Source organism: Chinchilla lanigera, unplaced genomic scaffold (genome assembly GCF_000276665.1).
Source record: "Chinchilla lanigera isolate Chin_1 unplaced genomic scaffold, ChiLan1.0 scaffold00049, whole genome shotgun sequence".
NCBI classification, from domain to species: domain Eukaryota; kingdom Metazoa; phylum Chordata; class Mammalia; order Rodentia; family Chinchillidae; genus Chinchilla; species Chinchilla lanigera.
Genome location: NW_004955450.1, coordinates 13,273,964 through 13,294,718, shown reverse-complemented (window position 1 = coordinate 13,294,718; position 20,755 = coordinate 13,273,964). Strand labels below are relative to the sequence as shown.

General features: G+C 44.7%; 1 long non-coding RNA gene across 2 annotated transcripts; it reads left to right on the top strand.

Annotated features, from left to right (window-relative positions):
* Positions 1-4,203: 4,203 nt before the first annotated feature.
* Positions 4,204-18,645, top strand: LOC102007073. Of its 2 annotated transcripts, none has more exons than XR_262552.1 (4): positions 4,204-4,268; positions 12,371-12,545; positions 17,475-17,665; positions 18,339-18,645. It is a non-coding gene; the product is annotated as an uncharacterized LOC102007073 (long non-coding RNA). The 2 variants fall into 2 exon arrangements; XR_262551.1 differs by lacking the exon at positions 4,204-4,268 and adding an exon at positions 4,334-4,405.
* Positions 18,646-20,755: the final 2,110 nt, after the last annotated feature.

Sequence of the window (20,755 nt, the reverse complement as noted above, 5' to 3'; positions counted from 1 at the left end):
GTGAGATCTTCCCAGGAATTTTGTGGTGCTCACAAATATGTGAATGTTTCCAGAGGGTGTTTATGGAAACACCCCTCTCTTGTAACCTCCAGAACCGTCCCAGGGTCATCTTGGGTTCATACCTCACTTCTCATTTATCCTGTCTACCATGGAAGCTGCCCTTTCTTCTACTCAGGTCCCTGAGAGCAAAGCTCAAAAGCGCAAGAAAATCTGTAACTAGCCAGCCAGCGATGAACAACAAGGCCCAGACTTAAATCAACCCTGTCTGACCCTGGAGATAGATGATAGTTATTGTCGTATCTTCACTTCCCAAGAGGCCCTGGGAAATGCACATGGTGTAGCACTAGCCATGGGACCAGACCTCTAGGGTCACCCCAGTATGTCAAGAGGAAAGAAGATCTCAATCAGCTGATCCTTCCTCGCGTCCTTTGCCTCTGCTCTCGTGGCCAGACCCCCTAAAGCCTGGGAGACCGACACCTAAGGCACCAGGCCCACTCTCATGTGTAAGCGCCGCTGGTGGTGAATGCTCAGGTCACAGGAGTGGCGTCTAACTGCAGCGTATAAATGGATGAGTCAGAGGGTGAGCTTTCAAGTCAAAAGTGGGAAGTTTGCAAACAACTTTATAAGAAAGTTAAATTTTCACAGGAGAGAAAAACAACAGGCCTGACACAAGTGTTTAAGAGTCAGCAGGGGATAGATTATTATTTCAGAGTACCCTAACTTTATTCTTTAATGATTCAGGCCTTGTCAATTTCTAAAAATGTGTGAGGAGTATTTTTCCAGGTTATTTCAGGGGCCAGAAAGGTTCCACACTGTGCTCAGCTCCCTGGAAACAGGAGTTGAGGAGATTCTGAGGCAGAGTTTGACCCCAAGAGGAAGGAGGGTCCTAATCAGCACTGGCTAGCAAAGTCCAAGATTGTAGAGCAGGATTGTAGAGTAAGCAGGGCAACTCCCCGAGACTTCCCAGCCTAGGAGCTGTGTTTGATGGCACAGGCCTTGCAACTTCATGGACCTGGGTTAGGGCCTGTCTTGACTGCTCTCCTTACTTAAGCTTCTGAACCTTGGATTTCTCAACTACTATTTAGAAGGCGATTGTTATAAACACCTCGTAGAATCATCTCTTTTCTTTCCCTTCTAAATTTACCATCACATAAAAAGATGCTGCCACTCTCATCTGAGAGGAAAAATCATGCAGGCAAAAACCACTAACAGTATCCATTCTAGCACCAACAGTTCAGTCATGAAAATAGCAAGCAAGGAAACGACGGGGCTTTGAGTCAGGAATCCTGGAGTCCAGCCTTATTTTTTTTTTATTTATTTACTTTTTTGTACGGGCCTTTGAATTCAGGGCCTTTGCACTGAGCTACATCCTTAGCTCTTTTTATTATTTTTTATTTTGAGATAGGACCTCACTAAGTTGCCCAGGTTGGGCTCCAACTTACAGTCCTCCTGCCTCAGCCTCCCAGAGTGCTGGGATTATAAGAATGTGCCATCACACCCGACAGTGGCTCTGTTCTGCTTTTAAAGCTTGCTCTACAACTGGAAGGCTGTGCACACAGAATTTTCATCCTTACAAGCAAGACAAAGAATGGGACCCAACAGAAAGTTCCAGTCACGGAGTCTCTACTAGACAGAGGTTAGTGGGGCAGTTTTTATCAAAACATTTTCTTCAGGCTTCCTTCAAAGTATGCCCTATCTTCCTGAGTCCTATGTGTGCTGTGGCATTGTAAGCAGGCCCGTTAAATTTTCTAAGTATTAATTTCATCTGTAATACGAGACAATTGAAACACATATTTTTTAAAAATTTTTTCTTATTGAAGAAAGGAATACGGGAATTATTTTGGTCAATTTCCCAATTTTCTACTATCATGTTGTCTTTAGAATAATGAAAATAAGAGTAATAATATAATAAATGATTTAACTTCTATTTGAAGTGTTAATCTTCTCCTTTAGAACCAAATTACTATTTCTTATTTTCCCATTGGCTTTAATTCTCTCTCTTACTTTTTAAATTCTTTGTGATTTAATTTTTTTAAAAATTGCTATACTATGAATTGAATCTTTGCACTCAACTACATCCCCAGCCGCTTTTTATTTTTATTTTGAGGCAGGACCTCCTTCAGCTACTAAATTGCCTAGGCTGGTCTTGAACTTCCTCCTGCCTCAGCCTCCCAGAGTGCTGGGATCACAGGTGTATGCCATGAAATCCAGCTGATGCTTTTATTTTTGTAAATATTCCTTTTCCTTGCAGAATACAGCAGGTGAACACTGTGGGTGTGCTTTGTCCACGCCAATAAACTTCCCACCATGAAGTAATTGTTCCTCATGACTAAAGAATCATGCATCAGACCCCACATTTCTTCCACTCCTAGAATCCATCCCTCTAATTTATGCTGTCTTTCCAGTTATATGTTGTTATGGCTTTTATCTAGATTTCCCTGCAAAGCCTCATGTGGTCATAGGTGGACAGCTTCAAAGGTGACTGGAAGAGGGTGTGTGAATGTGGATGATTAAGGGTGTGATGCTGGGGTTAAGGGCGGGATGCTGGGATTAAGGGTGCCCCACCCTTGGTGCAGGCACACCAGTCAATAAGCTTGCGCCCTGAATGGGATAGAAAGGGACAGAAAGAAGGCAGCCTGCTGCTGCTTGTTGCTTTGCTGTCTCCTGCCTGCTCACCATGAACTGTTTCTCCTCTATGACAGCCCTCTGCCATGTGCCACCCTGCCTTGGAGCCAGCTGACTATGGACTGAAACCTCTACACACTGTGAGCTAAATAACCCTTTCCTCCTTTAACTCTGGGTGTTGGGTATTTTGTCTCAGCAGCGAGAAAGTAACCAACAGGCACCTGCTCCTAGGAGGGACAGCAGCAGCAGACCCCAAACCTTGGGGCAACTGAGCATATTAGAGGGTTACTGGAAGTCACAAGAGTCTGTAACAGCTCCAAGCCCCTGAGGATGGCGAGAAGGAACCAGAACCAGAACCAGAACCAGAACTGGGTAGCTGCTGAGTTTCACAGGACAAAATTGAGAGAAACACAAACCTCCCAAATCCTTCTACCTTCAAGCCCAGCTTTCTACACTGGACAGGTATCAAACACTGAAACCCACACATTCATAGAAGGTTATTGCTTAAGAATTTGTATTATAAATGCAATTTTAACTTTTCAAAAGGCTTTACAACTAATAAAATCATTACAACTTGGTCAGGTGCAATTCCAGTTGATCTCAGGGCTACGGTTTTTGCTGCTGATCTCTCCCCAGATCTCCCAAGATGCATTTCATTGTATCTCTACCCTCGAGTATTTCTAATTTTCTCTCTTCCTTGTTCAAATGTCATTCTGGAGCCCAAAAATGGAATGAATGAGTGAATGAATTAATGAGTGGTAACTGTATCTCCATTATATATGTACACACACATATAAAACAATATCTCGCAGCCCACATATCTTGTTTAAATTGTTCTTTCAGGAAGATTTATAACACTTTGTTTTACAAAGAAAGTTTTAAAAAGAGAGAGAAAATGAAACGAAACAGTGACTGTTCCCCAGTGCAATTACTCTGTCAAATACTCCCCTAGGGAAAGGAATTTGCTCGAATTGTGAAATAAATTATTATAGAAACCAGGCTCTTGCCGTAACTGTCCTTTATCCCCGGGCAGTATTTTCCCACTACTGCTCTCAAAATTCGCTTTTGGTGATACACATATGGGAGGTTGGAAATAGTAGAAATTATATGTTTGAATTTTAAATACATTCCCATTTCCATAAACGTTAGCAGCTTCCCAAATTATCAGGGTGCACACCAGCGCTCTGAGATTGGCTGCCCGGAAATCACCTGCTGGCCTTCTCCATCTTGAAGGGACAGGGATGGGGACAGGGACAGGGACAGGGACGGGGAGGGGGACAGCGGTTTCCCTCACCATCTCTTTACCCTCCACACATCGGGGTTTCTTTCCCAGTAGCTGCCACTTGCAAAGAAAATTTAGGACAGAGGCCCACTGGGCCGCAGCAAAGAGCAAAGCGAGCTTACTCCTTCCAAAACCACAACATGGGGTTCCCTGGAAGCGTTCAGCACCCGCACTGCCGGCACAAGCCCGCCCTGGTTCCTAATCAGCCATTCACTGCTCAATTAGTAACCTATTAGCCTCACGCCCTGTTAACTTCAAACCCCTGGACAGATTGCACTTCGCTCCAGCCATGTCGTGAAGGGGCTGAACACGCAGTGCACCGGGGAAATCCACACCAATCACAACGCACTCCAGAGTCACCGTAAGTCCGCAACAGGAGGGCAGTGCATGTGAAATCCACTGGGGAGGGGTTTAGCAGAACTACAGAGCAAAGCAGCGTCTGCAGGAGGAGGTCTTCCCTGAGGAAAATCTGAAATACACAGTGTCAGTAAATACCAGGTATGGGATGAAAATAATGACAAAGTCCCCACGTTCTACCCTTAAAGCACAGATCTTGGGGGCCTTATTGATGACCAAGCCCAGGCCTCTTTCTGTGGCTTCCTTGGTAGCAGACATTTCTGTCTCTAGGTGAAATAATTACAACAAAATGCAGGGACGACTGATATTTATGGAGTTCTTACTTTGTGCCGAGTTAAGGGCTTTGTGTGCCTTACCTTGTTTAATTCACGCAGGTAGGGATCATTCCTGTCCCATTTGAGGAGAATAGTACTGAGGCATAAAGTTCACAGCTCTGGCTGCAAGGAGAGAGCAAGCACACGGATACTGTCTCCTGAAGGATTTTAAATGGCAACACGTATTGAATACTATTAAGTATCTTTGCTAGGTACAATGGTGCATGCCTATCTATAATCCCAGCCTCTGGAGGCTGAGGCAGGAGGACTGCAGATTCAAGCCTAGCTTGAGCAGCTTAGTAACTTAATGAGGCATTGTCTGAAAGTAAAAATTTTTTAAAGGAGCTGGAGATGTAGCTTAATGCCAAGGTACCTGTAACCCTGGCACCTCTCAAAATCAGAAATATCATTATCACCTATTAAGCATTAATTTAATTCCTTTGGGCATGTGGTAGATGCATTGTGTGTGAATGAAAGTGTGACATATCATTGTATCCTCAGCACCCTTATTTTAGAATTTAAAGGCAGAGAAAGAGGCAAGTTTTTTAAAAGAAAAAAGAGGAAAAGAAAAATTACCCCCATCATCTAAACAGTGTCAACTTTTGAGGATAAAGACTTTGCAACCATTAACATGACCACACCAATTAAAAATAGATGGTGGCCATTCTGTTTGGTTGGTAATCTGTCATAAATATTGCTAAATGTTTTTCACGTTACCCCACATGACTGTATATACTACTCATCGCTATGTGTTTACTTTTGCAAACACAGTTTCATTCAGATTCTTAAATTATTTTTATCACATATGAATGATGAACTTTTCCTGTCTTTAGACATTTTTGAGGGCATCGTTTTAAAATCATCCACCCACAATACAATGCAGTAGATACACGATGACTTATTTAACATTTTAATACTGTTGTATATGCATGCAGTTCCTAATTTTTTGTTATTAGAAATATCTTTGTACATAAAATTTTTGGTCATGGTGCTGTAATTTGAAGCACATATTTACTTACATGGCAAAATAACATTTTAATTTTAGAGCAAGCTGTTACTTCTACAAATCACTAGATTATTTGGTAGGGTTGCGGAGATTCTGCCACTAGGAATGAAATTCATAGCAGCCTCACAGATGCCATTAAATGCAAGTGAGTGCAAAAATGTTCTGTAAATGGTAAATTGCTATATAACTATATTAGTGTTATTATTTATAATAGTATCACTAACTTCTGGTATTAAAAACTCCCTGGTGTTTATCTTGACTTTTAGGCTTTGAAAATTTTAAATTCTGGGGCTGGGGATTTAGCTCAGCGGCACAGCGCCTGCCTGGCAAGCGCAAGGTCGTGAGTTCGATTCCCGGTACCAGAAAAAAAAAACAAAAAAAAGAAAATTTTAAATTCTTATAACAGACTTATTCCTTATTCAAAGACTTCTTTTGTTTGTCTGTTTGTTTTTGTTTTTGTTTTTTTCCGGTACCGGGAATCGAACTCATGACCTTGCGCTTGCCAGGCAGGTGCTGTACCGCTGAGCTAAAGCCCCAGCCCCCTCAAAGACTTCTTGACACCATTATTCTCTTGCTTGGTGGCTTCTCTGTAAGGCAAGGATAGGCCATTGGTGCTGTTAGGGTTTCTATCTAGATGGCCCCAAAAAGCCTCATGGGCTCAGAGTTGGGGAGTTTCGAAGGTGACTGGATTATGATCTGTGAATGTGGATTAAGGGGGTGATGCTGGGATTAAGGGTGTGGCTAATGGAAGCCCCAGCCCGGGTATAGATGGCACCTGTCAATAGGCTTGTAGCTTGGATGGAATATCAAGGGACAGAAAGAAGGCAGAGGGGCTGGGGATTTAGCTCAGGGCACAGCGCCTGCCTGGCAAGCGCAAGGTCATGAGTTCAGTTCCCGGTACCGGAAAAATAAACCAAAAACCAGAAAGAAGGCAGGCTTGCTGCTGCTTCTGCTTGCTGCTTGCTGCTTGCTGCCTTCTGCCTGCCACACCATGTATTATTTCTCCTCTGTGATGCCCCTCTGCCATACCACCCTGTCTTGGAACCAGCCAACTATGGACTGAACCCTCTACCAACTATGAGCTGAAATAGGCTTTTTCTCCTTTAACTTTGAGTGTTGGGTATTTTGTCTCAGCAATGAGAAAGCAACTAAGACAGGCTGGCATTTTTGAACTCTAGTTTTCAAGGCTGATGATTTTCTAGCTGGGTCTTATTTTAGGGGAAACACAATCCCTAGCATGTAAAAGCCCTGGGTTCTATCTTCTGTGCCACAAAATAAAAATAAACACACTGTGAAACAGTATCCTCTTTCTGATCCCCATTTGCTGACCCCACACTGCAAAGTCCATATTTTTGTATAAGAATTGGACACATCTCAATAAACATAGAGCCAGGTAGGAGCAAAAAGGAAATTGAGGTATTATCTGATGGTGACTCTGCACAATTCTGGTCCTGGACAACAACACTGAATTTTTGTCCATAATCATCCATGTGACTTGGGCTGTTTAGGCCACCACTGTAGGTAGAGGGGAAGCCTTCAGCCACTTGGTATATACCGTCCCCAACTGGAAGGGAGAGCTCAAATGTGGCATCAACCCAAATGTGTGTGAGTGAGGCTCCAAGCGCTTCTAGACAAGTGACATGCTTTCTTTTGTTAGTAAAGCTACCACAAGGGGGCATCACTTTCCCTCTGGATTCATCGCAGGGCCGATCTGGAACTTGGTGTCATCTTGGTAGCAAGCCAAGAACCCTCTAAAAACTATGCTGTGAACCCTGCGGATGAAGCCAACGCTACACATGGCTGGACAGAGAGAGAAGAAAATTAGGCTAACCTTGTAGTTTTGGAAAGACGGCAAAGTAAAGACAAGCAGAAAACCCTCCTACCAAAATATCTAAAAATGCTGGATATGCGTTATTCCTTAATGCAATTCTGAACTTCCACAGAGGGGAAGTGAGTGTGCGTGTGTGTGTGTGTGTGTGTGTGTGTGTAGAGAAAGAGAGGTACACAGACGTCAGAAGTTAGCAGGCTTATCCATAATCCTTTTAAATGAAGTAGGCTGAAAATGGTAGAGTTCCAGAAAATAGATGAGGATCCCCAAAGGTGCATGAGGTCAAGCCACCCAGGGAACAGTGACTTAATCAGTGGCCGTTAATAAAGTGATCACCCAGCTCCACTTCTCTAACAGCTAAGCATAGGCTGGAGGAGGAGGAGGGGACGCTGGGGTTGGCAGGGTGAAGGCAGCTGACAAGAATGAAGGAAGTCCCTTCCCAGCCCCTGAAAAGAAGACATTGCTTTAGTTCCCTGATGATGTGGTTTTCAGTAATTTTGACCGAGCGGATTTTGTGCTGACTCCCCCATGCATGCAGTCTTTGTCCTATGTTAATGAGACTGACTGCACATAAGACAATCAATTATTTTCAGCAGCCTGTACCTTAAATGTTATGCTGGTCATCTTGATTATGGGCTTAAATACCAAGCTGGTGATGGATTCCCCTTTTAACTTCTCTCTCCTGGAAAGAGCAAAATTGGGAAATCGAAATAGACCCCACATAGATTTTTCAGTGCTTCGTGGAAGTTAGTAATGGCAGAGTTGGAGCTGAGCTGGCATTTAAACACGTAATCTGCTGACCTTGAATTCCAAAGCAATTTCGTGTCCCTTAAAAATTTGGAACATATAAAAATTATATTAGTGTCAATTATTTTAATCATTTTTGTCAAAATTTATCTTTCTCAATTTTGGTTCATTGGTATTATAACCCTATATCTCTTTAGTCTCATATTCCTTCATTAACAGTCATTGAAAGTATTTTCTACTTCAATAAACCCAGACTAACTTTTTATAACACATTCATAAGTGTCACTTTTAAAGGGTTTGAGTTACTTCCACCTTCAATGAAAATAATAATTAGGGTTTCAGAATCATGCAAGTGACTCTTCAGAGATGGACTAAAATAATAAGCCAGGATAGAGTTGACTTTATCTTTGCAAAGACCTTTGCTTCAGGGCTCTGCTGCACAACACCACACTGTCCCTGGCCTAGCAAGCGTCCTTCTGACTGAAGGAAGCCCAAGAATTAACCCGAGAGCTCACACCTCAGTTCAAAGCAGGGAACTTAACATAGTGTCCAGGCAGGGTTTCATGCATTGCATGGATGCCCCTGTACTAATACTCAGGCTTTGGAGTGCAAGCAGGTGGGTCGTTATTTCTGGTGAAGAAATCCATAGCTTTTATCATATTGTCAAGGGAAGAAACTTTGATGGTGGAGGTATGACCATTTTGAACCCCGAGAATATGAAATGATATTGCGTCTAGATTTGCTTCAAAGGGTAGGAAGAGCTGATGCGTGGGAACAGATCATTATTTCATGCGTATTGGGAGGGTCGTGTTTTCCCTACTAGAATGTGTTTGAGGATAAACAAGTAAATGTTACACAAGTCCTAGCTCACCAGTCTCCTGTACCCAGGAAACCAGGCCAAGGGCTGCTTCCAGGGCGAAGTGATAGGTCTCAAGGTAAGAGAAGGGGTGGGAGAGGGGAAGAAAGGATGAGAAAGAAGAAGACGAACAAGAATAGGAAGAGGAGAACCAAGAGAAGGAGCAGGAGGCGGAGGAGAAATGGACTGCTAAAAACCTGATCAAGTGCGTTGTGCAATAGTTCTGGATCACCATGCAGAAAAGCACCAGCTGCAGCCTGAAGGCGTCTCACACAAGACCTTAGACTTTCTGTCCCCACTCCAACCAGGAGGTGCGCACTCGCAAAAGTCAGATTAAGACTTTTATCATATTGTCACCCAAGGTGACACCCAAGGTGACCCCAACTCAGCTTGCTCTGATTTGGATCAGGTTTGAGTGCCCTCAAGGGTCCATAGGTTGGAATGTAATCCTTACTGCGAGGTTTGTGATAGGGTGTTACTGACCATAGAAAATGGATTAATCCATGCTCTCTGTTCAAGTCAGCTCCCTAGGTGAGCCCAGCATGCTCTCAGGCCTGGCCCAAGCTGCCTAACGGGATATCCACTAAGAAAACTATAGCTTGCCTACAGATTGTGCAATCTGGGGTGCCACCAACACAGAGACATCGTGGGAACTGGCCAGGGCATGGCCTTTGCACTGGCCTACCATCCGCACTGCTCCTTGCCTGTGACATCTGTGACATTCCAACCTTGTTTCCATCCACACAAGCGTGCGACTCTCCAGGTCTGCTGTTTTCACTTTTCTGGCTCATTTCTCTGGCTAGACTTCATTTGGGTGTTACTTCATTCATCCATTTACTCAGCAAGTGCTGACCTGCCCCTACATGGCCCTGGCTAGAAACTTCAGCTACAGAGAAAAAGTCACAGGCCCTGGCCTCCGTCAAGCTCATGTCCAGGCCTCGGGTACCTGAACATTTAGCTCTGAGGCCACCAGGCCAACCCAAAGAGTCCATTGCTCCTGAAAAGTGTGACAAAATTTGCCATGGATCTAAGAGGCTTCTCAGGGGGAACAGACTCTGAACCGCATCTCTGGTTGGGTCAAAGCCCAGCAATTCCACCCTACCCTGAGAACCAGGCAATGTCTCCATAAAGGACTACATCATTCTTCTAAAATGCACCACTTTTAAACAATCCACAGACCTAAAAGCAGATGTCAACCCCCACCCAGTTGTAGGCCTGCCATCACTGACTTAGGTCACAGTGCTGAAGAAGCTATGGCCCGAGTCCCGCAGCAGGCTGCTTCTATCAGCTCTAAAAGGTTTGCTATCACAGACTTAGGATAACTGGATTTTTTTTAACACCCACAGAGGGCCCTGCCTGGGCCTCCAACCCCACGCATCTCACTCAATCCTCACAGCAGCTCTATGAGACATTTATATCTCTTTTTTGACAGGTGAGAAACCAAGGCATGAAGACTGTCACGAGGTAATATTGACAAACTTAAGATCAGGCTTGCAACACTTGCTCATAACAGCTGTAGCGCCTTACAGATATTGTGCAAAAGCTATTATTTTCTAGAACATTCTCTTAAGATGTCCAGATGTAAGGCATACAGCAGACTGAGGCTCTGGGATGTTACAAACCACCTGCCCACCAGGCATTACCTCACTTGTGACGGGCAGCAAGAGTTAGAGAAGAATACCAAGTAATATTGTTAAGAATTCACTTATTCAGCCAACATCACTGAGCATCTACTATGTGTCCAGTGCCAATGGGATACTGAGCAGAAACATCACGTTGGTATCTCACCACCTTTACATGGACAGGAGCTGTCCAAGGCCATTCAAACACTGAAACTCCTGCAAAACAGCTAAAGCAGCCACATCAGCACCATCCCTGCCTATGGCTTCTTCACCCCATTTTTTTCAGGGCCGTGAAATTCTCATGTTCTTTCTCCACCCCATATCAAAATCTACTTTAAGGAATGACCACATCAATTCTCTACACTTTGGTAGGAATTTCTTGTCTGAAGGGCATCTCCCAAGTCTCTAAAAAGGCTAATTTTCACTGAAAAAAAAAATTAGTTCCTTATTAAAGAAATTCCAAACTGTATCTAAAATTAGAAATAGCCAAATACCTTCTCAGAATCATATCTGACCCATGGAGAGATCTGCGGGAAAGTACATTTGAGAAATGGTCAAAGAAACACCAATCATATCCCCAAATCCATTGTCCTGCCTGCTACTTTATCTCACCTCCTCCCACAGAAGAAGCTACCTTTTTGTTTTTCCCACATTTCCAGCTTGATCTTTGCAAAATAATTACAGTGGTACCTTGATTCATGAGATTAATTCTTTCCACGTTTATGGTCACAAGCTGAACTGGAGGAGAACTGAATCAGATTTCTCCATAACATCAACATTGAATCTAAACATTGAATGTGATTCAATTCTCCTCCAATTCAGTTTGCGACTAGAATTGTGGTCGCAAACTGAAGAATGAACTCTGTGAACAGAGGTACCAGTGTATTTCCAGAATTGCCCCTGCACTAAATTCCTAAGATATTCCTTCCCAGGAGCACATTGTCCCAAAGAGATGGATCAAATTCCTCAGGCCTGGAGATAGTGTGCCATTTGAGAAAATATATTCAGCAAATGCTCTTATAGCAGAAAATGAAAAAAAAAACATTACTTTCACAATATAGAAACTAAAGTCTAAAAATTAGCTGATGTGCAGTGGAGACAGAGGTGGTGAGAGCGAGATAAGAAAGGCATCAGAATCCCGGCACCAAAGGGGGGAGTTTCAGATATATCAAAATGAAGCTTAGACTGGAAAACACTAAGCTGTCCCCTGTCCGATTTATATGTCAAGTGAGTAAACAAAGCAATGTGTCTAATTTACATAATCCTCTTAGTAGTCACTATGGAGTGAGTGAGTGCATCCCCAGCCCAACCGCTGTGTAGAAAGAAGCCTTCACTCCCAGAATGCTGGCCTCAGAGGGGACCCTGGGAGGTGATGAAGTTGGAGCACAGAGCCCTCTTGAATAGGATTTGGGCCCTCTTAGAAGAAGGGACACAAGATATGATCTTTCTCTCTGCTGTGTGCAGACACAGGAAGAAGGGGGCTGCCTACAAGCCAGGAAGGGAGCCTTTTACAGGACCCAGCGTGCGGCCTGATGCTGTACTTCCAGCATCCAGAACAGTGAGAAGCGTCTGCCGTGCAGGCCACGCAGTCTGTGTTACCAGCTGTGGCAGCCTGAGCTAGCTCACACAGTCGTTTGAATACACGTGTACTTATATCCACATCCCTCCCCTCTACCTCCGCAGGGTCAGGCATGGTCACACTGGCATAACTTAACTCTGATAATGTTTTCCAGCCCCCTGGAAAGTTCCAGCTTCCCTGAAACTTAACCTCCTCACAGGAGAAAGGTAGACCAGAGTGCCTGATTCTGAAACCTGTTAGGAGTGTGACCAGCACATTCTCCTGCCTGAGTAACAGACCTGAAGGCTGGCTTGAGTGTCTGGTGCCCTGGGCCTGGGCCAACATTTCTGGTATGCATTTTTTCTGTTCTTTGTGTGTGCGGGGGTAGGGGGGTAATTGGGTATTAAACCCAGGGCCCTCTCACTGACCTACTTCCCCAGCTCTTTTTTATTTGTGTATATTTTTTTTGGAACAGGGTCTCCCTAAGTCACTAAGTTGCCCAGCCTGGGCTTGTACTTGTGATCCTCCTGCCTCAGCTTCCCAGAGTTCTGGGATTGCAGATGTACACCACTGCACTGGTTTTGTATGCCCAATTTTATAAAAAAAAAAAAAACATGGCTGTCTTTTCTATATCTCCACCCACATCTCCTCATCCAGCAAGGGCTCCCAACAGCCTGAAGTGGGGGGGCTCAATCAGTGGCACCCAGAAGCTGAGCTATTCGTCACAAGAAGCAAGCATGCCTGCTTCCCTAGTGGCTTCAGAGTGACACCCAAGGGTGCTAAGAGGGCTCACTGAATCTGGATTCACTCTTCCTGGTGCTGCATTTTGTGTTTAGTTTTCTAGGAAGTCTGAGGGCAGAAAGGTTCTGCAAAGAACCAGGTGAGCTGGGGACTTCAGTGCAGAGGGGAACTGATCCTGGTAGAGCAAAGTCTGCATGACCAGGCATGCAGAACTAACTGCCTCCCTCAGCAGTGAGGCACGGACACCAAGCAGGGGAGCAGGAAGGGGAATACAGAAAAACTTTAATTTCTAGAGTGAAGGGAGAGGAGGTACATTTTCCCTTCGCCTTGTTGTACAAGAAGTTTGATCCTCAGACTGGAAGGTGATAACAATCACGTGGGTTGTCTACCCAGCAGGGTCGGCCGTGTGCCTGCATTCCTAGCCTCCCCCAGGAGAGATTGCTATGGCAGCACCCAGGCCTTGCCGTGAGCTTCAGGGCCTTGGAACAGTCACCCAGGAGGTGCCCTGCGGAGAGGTGGGAGGGGAGGGAAGGAGACAGAGGACAGTGAACGCCTGCTTGATATTTTATGCACCTGTGTATTCTTTGATTTTTTTTTCCTACTGTGTCCTATCTTTGTGAATTTATAAAAGTCAAATGCCCTGGGTTCAATCCCCAGTGCCAAAGAAAAAGAATCTAATTTGGTATTGGGAGCTGTTCTGGTTTTTGTTTTTTTCCAGAAAGAAAGAAGACCAGCTCTGAATTTTAGTTTTTGTTTTTACAAAGTTGGTATTTGTTCAGATTCTGCCCAAGGGTTTAGCGAAGGAATTCTGGGATATCAAAACTCAAGAGGCCAACATGCAGGACCAGGAGGCTCTTTCTGAACATCCAACAGTGTAACAATCAGATCTCCTCTAGATCTGTGCTTTGCACTCCAAGGAGTATGGGCAGCTGCAGACCTGGGGGCTCGGAGCCCTGGACATGTGTACCTTTGGGTGAGGAGTGGTTAATACACATAACTTTACTGGTAAATAATTTAAAACTTTATATACGCACACACATCTTTTATGTAGCTGAATTCAGACATTAGACATCTTTTTCAGATAAAACAGACATTTGAAAGAAACTCTCTCCTGGCCCCCAGACCTAGTCTCCCCGCTAGAGGCATCTTGATGGCAAGTTGGACAAGCCTGGTCACATGAGTGACCCAGCTACAGTGTGGCCAAGGTCAGTGGTCTCACAACTATCTTTGCGGGTGCAGACAGGGAAACTGCCCATCATCAGGGGTAGTATTCAAAACTATCACCCGGTCACCCAAAACACAACATGTTTGTGGCTGCTCATCCCACAAACACAACACGCTTACAATTCGACTCGTTTCAAAAACTCCCAGGCTCCGGACCCCACTCCTTCTAAATGTGATACTCTTCTCAGGTTCATGAGCCGCACTGATCTCAAAAGCAGCTCAGAATGTCCCCAGCTGCTCCATCCTTTGCCCACAGGGTCCCACTCTTTAAGTCCCAATCATCTCCTCTGTGGCTAACAATCGCCAAGTCCCCCTCTCCCCACAGAGGGCCAACCCTCATCTTCTGCCACCTGGACAACAACCGTGGCCTCCGGACTAACCGCCTTCTGCTTTCCCCACCTCGGGATTCCCTCACTCTCTCACCTGAGCCACGCGTGTCCTTCCCTGGGGTCGCTAGCTGACCCCCGTGGCCTCTATCTTCTGAACTTCCAAACCTAGTTTCACCAACGGGGCTTTCTGATGTGGCATCGAGCTGCTACCCCAGCCTCCTCTCCTTGGACTCTTCATGGGCCCTCTTCCACTTTGTCCTTCTATAACCACTCGTCTCCAGGGGCCACCGGTTTATACCGCAGTCCTCTGCCTAGAATGACTCACACTTTCTCCATCTGGGGCACCCCGCTATCCTCCAAAGCCCACTTTAGATGTCACAAATGATGAAACAGTCTGTTCACCTCCTGGCTGAGTGATGTCTTCCCCTCTTAGCCTCCACCGCACACCTTGTACCTGCCTCCATTACTGCCCTTTACCACCACACGCTGGGGACTTGATTACCAGGGGCTCTTCACAAACAAGGGCCCCTGTCACATACTGCTTCAGGACAAGAAACCCGTAATAGTTCTTTGAGGGCACAGGTGAGTGAAAGACGACTGTCCCACCCAGCCTTCTATTTAATTTCATACAGGAGTCGTAACTGGGGAGCCCTGGGGGTGAGGGACCAGTAAGCCCTTTTCTCCCCTGAGAAAGCCCACCCCTTAGCTCAGGGGAAAGCTGAGCTCCTCTTCCCTGCGCGGAGTCTTTAGCTCGGCCGCTCTGGGTTTTACATCCAAACGGCAGCAGACAGCAGATATGTTTTTGGCAAGAATTCAAGATAGGAAAATGAGATGTCTCTAACCTCCCTAAAATTAAGTTTTTATAATTTGGAAACGCTGTGAATAAATTCCCTGCATGTGCAAGCACAGAGCGAGAAGTCCAGGGGAATGTGACCAGAACTGCGTGTGCTGGTGTCCTCTAGGCCTCTGATACTCACGTCCACACGATCAAGTGTCACCTTCCGTGGGAATATAAACATTTCCGGTGGACATCCTGTCCGCTTAACCAAACTCTATTGTGCACATACTTTTCCCTGCATTGAGTTAACTTGAGAACTTAATGCTGTCCTTTACATATGGGAGAATTTTAATAAATACTTAATGATCAAGAGCCAGCTGTAGACACGGATGTCTATATATAAATCATTTTTTCTCATACTTTGCCTACAGCTTTCGCTTAAAAAATGGAAAGAGATGGAACCAATCAGATTTTACAAACAAGGCAGCAACACTGGCCTCTATAGATCCCCAAATGGGTTTTGCTTTTGGCCCTGCCAGAGGCAGGGGGTAGATTGGTTAACTCCTGCAGGGATCTTGTAGTGCTGTGGTTTCCCTTGACGCTTTCTCCCTGGGAGAATCTGTGTAGTGGACGACACGACCCAGTGTGGAGGCTTCACTGTGGATTGGATTTGGCATCAAGGAGCCACTCTGGTGAATCTGAAGTATGTTAATATGGATAATTTAAACCTTATAAATAGCTTTCCGTTGTATGCATCTTGCCTGAGGGGGTCTTTCCATTGCAGTGCAGTAAGGTCTACAGTTTGCAACTTAAAAAGGGAAACAGAATATAAGTATAAAATTTTATGTAGCATTTCCTTTGGTAAGTTGCTGTTTACTGAAAGAGCCCGTGCTAAGTCAAGGGGAGAAGGAGCTGTAAAGGAGACATCCTGAGGTCGGTCATTTAAGCTCTCCATGGGTTCACCTTTATTAAGTGGGGGAAGGGGGCAGATTCAAAAATCAAAAATTCCAAGTTCTTTCACCCGAGGAAAGCCTGCTGGTGCCGTGATATTCTCACTCAATCTGCACTGATCAGCCAGCGAAATTTGGTGGGTGACATTACAGAATGGATGAGCAGGGAAAAAACATAACCTGCTACCCTATTCATCACCCAGAAGCAAGCGAAAACATAACCGGGCTTTCAGACCCAGTTTAATAATCATTTGCTCACTGCTCGTTATCTTTTTAAGTATATATCTTCATTATGCTCTAGTCCGAAAGCCCAAATTATGAAGGAGTTTATGCAGGCTCAGAATTTTCTTTAAAGGTATAGAACTCGCTACAGAAGTTTCATACCCAGGAGTCCTTCTAAAGGCATGTCCTGTGATCAGCAACCTTGGAGAGCCCTCTCACATGAATTCAGGAAGGCGCTACACAATTACCAAATCCAGATGTTTTTAGAAGAAAACTTCGAGTAATTTACTATATATACATATGTACATTTATTTTTTTTCCTGTAGAGACAGGGGCTCACTATGTCTTCCAGGCTGGTCTCAAACTCACTGTGTAACCCAGGCTCTTAAACTCACAGTGATCCTCCTGCCTCAGCCTCCCAAGTATTGGGAGTACATGCATGTGTCACCATGCCCAGGAATTTACCATATTTTTAATTGGAAGTTCATTTCAGTGCTTATCCGAGAAATCCAAACGCACAAACATTCATCATGAAATATGAACAAGAAGGCAGAATAGCAGTGTTTAAAATCACAGGTTCTGGACTCAGATTCTGTTCGTTTGTTTAGACCAAGACTGATTCACAAAGGGTAAGGCCACCAGGTTCCCTGAGGCTCCGCCTCGCTATCTGTGAAATGAGATCACAATGATACCAACTTTCTAAGGAGTTTGAGAGAATCAATGGAAAAAAGTAATTAGAGTGCTTCACTGCAACAATCTCTTGTTCCAGATTTGCCATTATTTTAAGCACAATGCGATTAGTGGGTTCAGGAGGCCAACTCCCAAACCAATTGTTTACTGGTCTTAAATTCCTAAAGAATCCACAAATTATTAAATAAGCCTCAATACAGAGGAGTCAGGTGAAAAGAATATCATTGCTTCTACAATTATTTTAAATATTTTGAGAATGCATCATTTCTCTGAATTTCATGTTTTTAAACAGATATATATGTTTACTTATTTATTTATTTATAATACATATTTTTTTTTTTTAAGGACACCTGTGTTTAGGTCTTTAGTTTTGCTGAAAGCCATGTAGACAACGTGACTTTATCTATCTGCAAGGTCGCTGTGAGAGAGCTCCCTGGGAAGGCTCCTACCGCCCTCCCTGCGGTGGGTGTGGCCTCACGTGTCTGACGTAACCCTGTGACCAGCAGGCAGCCAATGGGCTTCGACACAGTTTTAACGTGAGTAGACTCAGCTCTGAGGTGTGATTGCAAAGTATGGTGAATCCTTAAATGTTTAAAACTATATTACAGTACAGGACACATTGCCTTTAGTCAGCCTCAAACTCCGCCCCCTTACTTCCAACACCCTTATCCCGTCATCCTTGCCACTGTCTGAAGCAGTTCTGGAAGTGCTCTTTCGTGTCTCAGCACCCTGGGTCAGTTAAAAACGTTTACCTTTTATGCTCCCTTTGGCTTTTGGGGGAAGCCAGAAGTCACAGGGTTCCAGATCCAGTGACTGAGGTGCATCAGGACACAGCACCATGTTCTCACAAGCTGGCCCTTCTGTTGGACGGCACTTGCTAGCAGCACTCGCTGTATCTTTTATTTTACCCAAAAAAGACAATCCTGAAAGACCAATCTGGAACTGTTTGAGAAAGCTGCAAGAATGCCTAGATACAGTAAGTGTGTTTAAAGTGTGTGTGGGGGGAGGAGAGTACTTGCAGGGATTAATGTCAATTGCCTCTTAATGTAAAAATTTTTTAAATTAGTATTCAGTGTGTATTTTGATCATTCTTTGTAGATGGTACTCCTCTTGGCCATCTCAAGTTTTAACACTCCTACCCACTAACAACCACACTCCTGAAAATGAGGTGTTTGGAGTAACCAAATGCTCTATTTCCTTGGCAAACAGGGTTAGTACCATCGATGGACTACAAAGACCCAAGGAAAAGAGGTTCTTGGCACTGGAATTCACACCCAGAGCTACATGGTGCAGAATGGACACTTGATTCAGTGCCTGGATGGCACGTTAGGATCTGGAGGGTGCCAGGGGCTCAGCACCAGAGACACAAACCCTCAGACTCTACTACCAAGCATGCCTGGTTGTTTCTTCTACAAATGGGCAAGTCCCATCTGTCCCGTGCACCATGCTTCCTATCCTCTTTTGATGTGAGGATCAAAGAAGACAACAGATGTGAAAACACATTAAAAGATACAAACCAGCATACAAATACCACGCAGTGTTACTTTGCTCTGTTAAAGAAATGGGATGATCCGTTAATTGAAAAGGGATTCAGCATGCCAGCTCTGAAAGGGGCTGGAGTGTCAGAATTTTTCATCCAGGTGTCTGATGGCCTGCTGACGCAGCCTACGTCGGTTTGATGACATCGCGTATGTAGCATAGGTTCTCCGCATCATTTAGATTCCTAGGTTTTAATTACACACCAAATCTTGACCCACCGCAAGCAAAACCTAGGGAGGGTAGGAAAGAGATCCTTCTTGCAAGCCTAGAAGCTTGCCTTTCAAAAGAAATGGGAAGATAGCTAAGGTTTCCCCACCAGTTACCACCTATAACATACAAGTTACATGAGTGTGTGTGTATGTGTGTGTGTGTGTGTGTGTTTAAAAGACTCTGGACCCTAATAAAATGAGGATAGTATTCATTTAACTACAGAGCTTGTTATAACCCTAGCTGAGTACTCTCGTTCTGCCTAAATTTTTGCTACAACCTTTCTTGCATGAAGAGTTTGCTAATCTTGATTTCCAGCCAGAGGTGAGCCATAGTGATTTAAGAATATCATATCGCTCCTTTAAAACAGGCAAAAGAAAAACATATAGAGAACTTCTTCTGTAATCCAGAAAGCCAAAATAAATTTATCAAACCAAACACCAGAGAAACAGCTGCCACAGTTAGCAAATTCGATAGCATTTGACTAGTGATGTCCTGGAATCCTCAGAGTGACTTCCTGAGAGCTCAGATTCTTACGATTTTCTTAAATTCATATCCAACTGTTGTGATCATTGTTAAATATTTAACTGGACTGACTCCGTTGACCGGCTGTACTTTGACAGCACAAAATCTTTTGTAAGCACCAGTTATTCAATTAACTCATTTTCATTTTGCACACTTGCTGCTAACTTAGTGTAAAGTAAGCCTCCTTGGACTGAAGGAGAGGAGAGGAAGGAGACAAATGGGACTGAGCTGTCTGTTGCTGTGCATCTCATTCTGCCAGCCGCTAGTTCAGGTCAGGCCCATAAAATAATGCACGTTTTGTGTTTAAGTGTTAACCAGCAGCCGGGTGCTGAGAGAGTGCTGAATCAGCCCAGAAGAGGGAGGAAAGGCAAGAAAAAGTTTGGTTTATAGGCTGAAGCCAGCAAAGGAAACGGAACCTGGCGAGAGTTATATATTGCTCAAGGCAGGCACAGGTGGACGGAACTGCAGGCCAGGTCAGAAACAGAAAAAGATTTATGTTCCGCGCAAACAAAAGGGCAGAAGAAAAATCACCAATCCGGCCGGGCAGCAACTGGAGTGAAAGAAACAGCTGTTCATACTGGGAAGGAATGGTCAGGTAAGCCAGGCTGGAAATAGCAATCAGAATGCCATCTGCTGACCTGGGACGGCATGCCCTCAAGGCACGGAACAAATCCTGTCCCCCAGGATGCCGCTGAAAGTGGCCATCACTGGCCAGGCAAGTTACCAGCACCAGGACAGACATTCAAGGTGCGTGAGCCCCATGCAAGAAGTTGCCCAGCGAGTTTTCTTTGGATTGCGAAGTGCAGTGCAGTGTTTTCTTATTTGGCGACTTGGTTAAATCGCCCCACCTGGCCTCTCCATAAAGCAAGAATGCAGAGGTAGTTCATCAAAGGTCAGCGCTCACTACCCATCACCTGTCCCAGCAGTTGGAGAGGGAGTGGCCGCCAGATTTGTACTCGGTACGTGGGGCAGCTGCTAGGCTGGCTGGGAGACCTTGCCACAGGACCCCAGGAACTTGCGGCCCTGGTGCACGGAGAGTGGGTGCAGGTATCCTTTGACTGTGGGAAGCAACCCATGGGCAGCCAGAGGGACACAGAGAGCAAGGAGGAAATAATGCAGAAACTGGCAATGACCTTGCATGCACAGCCAGCACACACTGACACAAAGACCCACACGAGCAGAGCTGTGCTCTAAGGGAGCCGGCGAGGTCCTACCAATACTAATGAGTGTCATTGTGGTCCTCGTGCCAAGGAGCCAGATCTCAGACAAAAGGTAGGAGAGAGAGAGAGAAAAAAGATTTACGTCATAACACAAAATACAAACCGCAAAACCAAATGTCACTGAAGAGCCGATTG